This window comes from Nannospalax galili, unplaced genomic scaffold, assembly GCF_000622305.1.
Source record: "Nannospalax galili isolate Female #2095 unplaced genomic scaffold, S.galili_v1.0 scaffold1922, whole genome shotgun sequence".
Classification (NCBI taxonomy): Eukaryota; Metazoa; Chordata; class Mammalia; order Rodentia; family Spalacidae; genus Nannospalax; species Nannospalax galili.
In genome coordinates this window covers 96,839-103,161 of record NW_008348865.1, presented here as the reverse complement: position 1 = coordinate 103,161, position 6,323 = coordinate 96,839, and positions in this window count along the sequence as shown.

Sequence of the window (6,323 nt, the reverse complement as noted above, 5' to 3'; positions counted from 1 at the left end):
GGAAAGCCTAGCAGAATTACAACTGACTTATCAGTGCAAACTATGAAAGTCAGAAGAGACTGGACCACTTCCAGTTCTACATGACAGTAGATGCCAGCCCAGAATAATTTACCCAGCAAGAATGTCTATTATAGTTGAAGGGGAAAGAAAAATCTTCCATGACATAAATAGGCTGAAGGAATTCTTGTCCACAAAACCAGCCCTTCAGAGAGTTCTGGGAGCAATACAAAGAACTGAAGAAAGGAATGACTATACCCAAGGGGTTGCAGAAAGAACTCCAAGGAGAGTATAACAGCGTAAAAGTACAACTATAGCAAGAATATAAACAAAAAAAATGACAGGATTCAATACTCATCTTTCATTAATAACTTTAAACATTAATGGCAAATCTTTTTTTTCTTTCTTTCATCTCCCATAAAAAGGCGGCTGTGCCAAAGCCACCCCACTTGTGGGGTTTGGCAAATCTTTCCTTTTCTCTTTTCTCCTTCTAAAAGTAGACTTCCCTAGTCAGTTTCGTTATCCTGCCCCCCGCAGGGCATTCAAGCCACAGGTAAAACCGGTTAAGTGAGAATTTAAATTATCTAGCCCCTGCCGAGCACCTGGGAATTCAAGGTGACTCAGGGCCAGACAAAAGACTTTTTTCCTGCAGCCTAGGGGCTTGTAACTTGCCAAAGTGGCTCCCAGACAAAAGATTTAAAACAGACATTTTTTTTCTGCAGTTTGAAACTTCTGCCTGTCAGAGCAGTGTCAGATTGCTGCAGAACATTAAACGCTTCCTTTCATAATGGGACACCAGAGAAAACTCCAAATTTGTTCCCTTAAGACCCTGCTTAAATCTAGAGGGCTTAAGATTTCCAAAAAAGATTTGCTTGTGTTTTCCCACAGGATCAACCAAAGGAAAAAAAAAGAGGCGGAGACGACACCCCAAAGTCCTCCTAGACCTTCCTTCTCTGTCATTCTCATGGCTGTCTTTACCCTGCTTAACACCAACGCTTCAGACAGCCCCCACTCTCCCTAATGCCATGTTCTAGAGATTTTAGGTCGGAGATCCATGGGACAATCGCTGGAGCATTGGAGCAATAACAGAATTTTACTCAGGTGCATTTTCTAGGTACCCCACAGCTAACTTTCATGTCTCTCAACAGCTTGCACCTGCGATTATTCTACAGGAAAGAGGACCAGATAAAATCAACTGTGTCCTAGAACAAGTTTAACTTTCTTCCCACCTACCCCAATGTCTAATTACTTTCTTTTTTGCATCCAGCAATAGGTCTTTACTGATAGCAGTACCAGTTACCACCCTTCTCTAAACAGAAAAAGATTTCACTGACTCTCATCTAAGTGGATTCAAACAACTGACTATTCAATTTGCATTTCCAGCAGTAAGCCTACTCATTACAAATGCCTCACTAACTACTCTCTCCAATACAGCATGCATCGCCCCTTCTCTTCATATAGTACAAGGAAAAGCCCAAAACTGTGTTAATCTCTCTTTGTCCACCTTTCGTGTACTAGTAAGCCCTTTCTCCTACACAGCTGCCAGCAGAGAAAGATCTTCTTCCTCCTGCTGGCAGAGACCGAACTTGCACTGGATGCTGGAGACGTTGCTATGGCGACAAGCTATACCTGATCCTGCCCTGGCTGAGACAAGCTGAAAAGTTTCTCCAACAACAAACGAACTCTCTCACCAGAACTGTGCGTCACAACAAAAGAACATTGGACTTAATAACTGCTGGACATGGGAAGGGTATATGATATTGGGAAAAAAGATACTGTTTCTTTGTAAATGAATCAAATGTTGTTGAAACCAATGTTAACACTCTCAAAAACTTTGTAATCTATTTGGCTTAGCAATCCCTTGTTTGCATGGCTCCTATCCCTTGTTGCTCTCTGATAATACTGTGTATTATTGCTTGCTCACTGTTTTTAAGATTTCTTTGCTGACAAATTACTGCCATTTGCTAAAATCACCACGGTTTGGATTCTCCTGAGATGAGATGAGCCGGCCCTTAGGGCTGGTAATGGCGCTTCTTCATATTTAAATGAAAGAGGAGGAGATGTTGGGGACCTCTGTTGTGTAAAGTAGAAGTTTCTTCATGTCCAGATAGCTCACGAGCTCGGAGCCATATACAGAGACTCCTTTCACAGCAGGGCGTCTTCCCGGCATTTTTCCTGACTCCTTTGTGAAGTAGCAGCCACAGGAATGTAGCCTCCGGCTCTGTAACTATTAGGCTTTCCTGTGTGATTTTCAAGCAGTTTGGCAGCCTGGTGGGAGCTCATTTCCACATGCAAATGAGGCATCCCCAAAGTACCTATCAGCTGAAGCTTTTACCACTACCCCCATGGTATAAAGTTCCCTGATTCCCCTCAATAATTGAAGGAGCTGGATCACTCTGGGACACTCAGGCTTGGAGCCACGCAGAGCCATTGAATATAGAGCTGTAACACTGAGTCTGACTGAGCTGAGTCTTGTCTCACTGCCTACGATCCAGACTTCCCGGGAAGAGCTGTCTTTCCGTCACCGACTCACGGATCCCAGCTTTAGCTGCCCTCACACTCTCCCGCGTGATCCAGTGGCCGGTGGATTTCGCATCTTGGGGAAAGTGCACGGGTGAAATTAGGGCGGGACTTGGCTGAGCAAAGCCTCAGCAGCAGAGAGCCATGGAAGACGCAGGGAAGCAGCACAGGAGCAGATACCCGTGCACCCCACACCTGGCGCCCAGCGCACCCCATACCGAATCCCCCCTCACAGGGATTAATCAAAAGCCTGGTGAACCCCTCTATGGGTTTATAGACAGAGTAGAGAAGAGCTTAAACCAAAAATTACCCCCAGGCCCATTGAGGGAGCAATTCACTAAACTGGTATGGGATGGAATGGATGCTGATCATAAGATAGCCTGTGCTGGCCTTAAGGACAGGTCCATGGGACAATGGATAATTGCCTCCAAGGAGGTGGGAACCCAGAAGGGACAAACCAAAGCCATGGCTGCTGTCTTACGGATGCAAACAGAGGCTCTGACCCATGCCCTAACCCAGGCATTTAATTCACTTAATCTGGGACAGCAGGTAAAAATGGGGCCTAAAGGAATAGAAGGTCCATGTTTTGGCTGTGGCCAGCCTGGCCATATTAAAAGAAATTCTCAGCGAGAGAACTGGCCTAAGCCTGGAGGTGGGGTATCAAAAAGACCCCCATCTATGCCCTGTCCCCGGTGCCGCAAAGGGTTCCATTGGCAGAAGGATTGTAAATCCAGATTTGAACAGCACACCTACTCATCCCCAGTCATCCTTGCACAGGGGTCGCAGGCTAGAACCCCCCCACAAGAAGTGTCTCCAGACAGTGTCCATTGCTACCTGGGTGGCAAAATTGTCCTCAGTAGGGAAACACTGGTTTATAGTGACTCAGGTGTCAAGTTACTTAAGAAAGAGTTTTGCAATGGGGATATGCACACTCTGCTTTTTCAAACCTTGAAGACTTAAAAGTTACATTTTATTTTTAATTATTTGTGTATGTGTTTGGGCATGTGCGTATGAGTGTAGGTGCCTGGGGAGGCCAGAAGAAAGCATCAGATCCCTTGGACATTATTGCTGGGAACTGAACTTGAGTCCTCTGCAAGAGCAGTATGCACTCTGAACCACTGAGCCATCTCTCTGGTTCAAAATTTATTCTTCAGTATTTTTAATTTTGTATAATTGAGTTCAGGAGTGCAGTGCGTCCAGAGGTTAGAGGTGTTGGATCCCCTGGAGCTGGATATAGGCGGTTGTGAGCCACCCAACATGACTGTTGCTTGAAACTGAACTCACATCCTCTGCAAGAGTAGTACATGCTCTTAACCACTGAGCCATCTATCTCTCCAGCCCTGCATTTGTTAGGAAAATTTTAATGCACTGAGATTGCAAAGTTGGTATGTACCCAGTCTTAAGTGTTTTTCCTAGCATTCTGCATTAAAATTGTTTTTTTTAACTCCTTATGTTTGAGGTAAGGGAGATTTATTTTACAGTCAGGCTGTCCCTACATTCAGGGAGTGCACACAGAAAGCATCCTCGAAGGGAGTTTGCAAGGACCTTTTATATACACTTGGTTGGTTTGCAAAAGGAATACAAGGGACCAAACATTATGGTTTGAACCCAAGTACATATTTGTATAAGCTAGTTAAAGTTTACAGTTGTTTTTCATCTTAAACAGACCAATTAAATTGTTTTCCAGTCACCAGAGCAAGCATCTTGGTCTGACATGTGGTCAATTCCAGGAACTTTCATCAATTCCAGGAACTCTGGTTAATTCCAGGAACTCTCTACCCCTGAGGAATAGGAGATAGTTTCTGGGAAACTAGAAAATAACTAGGCCAGGTCATGTAAGGTGACAAGATGGATGTCCTCTAGTCAGGGGTCTGCTACATTCTCCACTCCTGTTAGGAAATAATCAAACCTTTGATACCTTATCATCCTCTGCTCCTCCTGGGTGGAAGTAATCATATTGAAAGTTCACAGTTGTCAGGTGTCCTATTGATTTCTCTAATTTGGACAAATCATGATCAATCTGTTTGCTCAGGATCTTAAAGTTTTGGTTCTGGACTACAAGGGCTGCTGTTCCTATCCCTGCAGATCCTGCAATAGCTACCCCAACTAAAAGGGGAACTAAGACGGTAGCCCGACCTACATCTTGAGGCTGTCAGATCCTGGCTAGGAGTCCCAAGTGTTCTCTGCCACCTTCTCCTGAGTAGTAGGGAGAAGATACACAAGGATACAAAGGTCAGATGCCTCAGGAAGGATGTAGGGATTAATACAAGGTGTAAGTCCAGATTCACAAGCAATTCCAGGATCTCTGGTCAGTTCCAGGAACGTCTCCATGCCCTGGGGGTGGGGGGTAATTTTGGGAAACTGGAAAATAACTAGGCCAGGTCATGTAAGGTGACAAGATGGACATCCTCTAGGCAGGGGCCTGCTACATCAGGGATCTTCACTTCTTCCTACGGCTGACAGTCTTCAGTTCATCCAATTCCCTGTCCTTTAAGTAGGACTTGGCAGTCATCTCTGAAAGTTGGAAGTAAAGCAGCAGACCCCTACAAAGAAAGATGCTCTTGGATACACTACAGGTTAGCACTGCCACTCTGCACCAGGGAAAGGCCTGGCATGCCCTCCTTCTGTTGACCTCTACAGCAGGAAACCCAGGTAACTTTACAAAAGTGGCCGCCTGGTGGCCCAGGACCATAAGTACAGAAGGACATCCAGCATCAGCATTCCCATCACTTAATGATTGCATGGCACACTGTGTGTGACAGATAGCAGGCCTCACAGGGCAGAAATTACAGACACAAGTGACTCAAAGGCTGAGGGATTAGAGCATAAATCACTCAGCTATGGCCCTCATAATTCCAACTAAGGAACAATTCAGTAAATAAGAACAAATTGAAGTGTGGGGGTTGGAATTCTGAAAAGAGTGTCCCTAAGCTTTCCAGGATCTTCATTTTATTTTATTTTTTTAAAAAAAGAAAAACCCAAATCAGGAAGAAAAGTTTGAAGAGTATGTGACTCAGTTTTTATAACTACACTCACAAAAAATGGGATCAAATGTAAAATTCATCATAAAGACTGTCCAACCTTATATTATTATTTTACTTTGAAATAATGGAAAAAATCTTCCCTTAGAAATATTGTTTACAATGAAATTTCAAATACATATTTCAGCCTGGGGGGAAAAAAGAAAAAAGAAAATGCCTGACAGACATGGCCACAGGCCAATCAGATGGAAGTGATGCCACAATCCAGGTTCCCTCTTCCCAAGTTCTCTCTTTACTATCTACAGAGCAGTGGGAAGAGTTGAGGTGGCAGCAGCATCGAATCCTCATGAATGGTGTAGCTTTTCCTTTATTTGGGTCTTTAATGTTTCCCAGCGGTGCTGCAGCTTTTCATGGAAGAAGCCTTGTGAACACTTTGTTGCCTTAAGTATTTTGTGATTTGGGGAGGCTCCTGTTACAAAGGACTGACTGGGGGTCCCTGTGCTCTAGTCAAGTACAAATTGTGGACAGAAAAGGAAGAACAGGACACTGAGCTTTTGAGTGCCAGGGGATTATGGGCTGGGCTTTGAAACCCAGCAGGTTTTAGCATTAAGCCTTGAGAACTACAAGTTTGTGGGTCCATCCAAGCTTCCATAGCCAGAGACCTATAGTTCAGGGAAGTAGGGGTTAGAGGCTTATTGCTCCAGTTTCCTCTTTATTAATATTTAAAAATTACGTTTTATTTTATTTGTGCGTGTGCGTGTATGCATGCACCATATATGGAATGGTCAGAAGATAATGTTTGGAGGATGGTCTCTCCTTCCTACA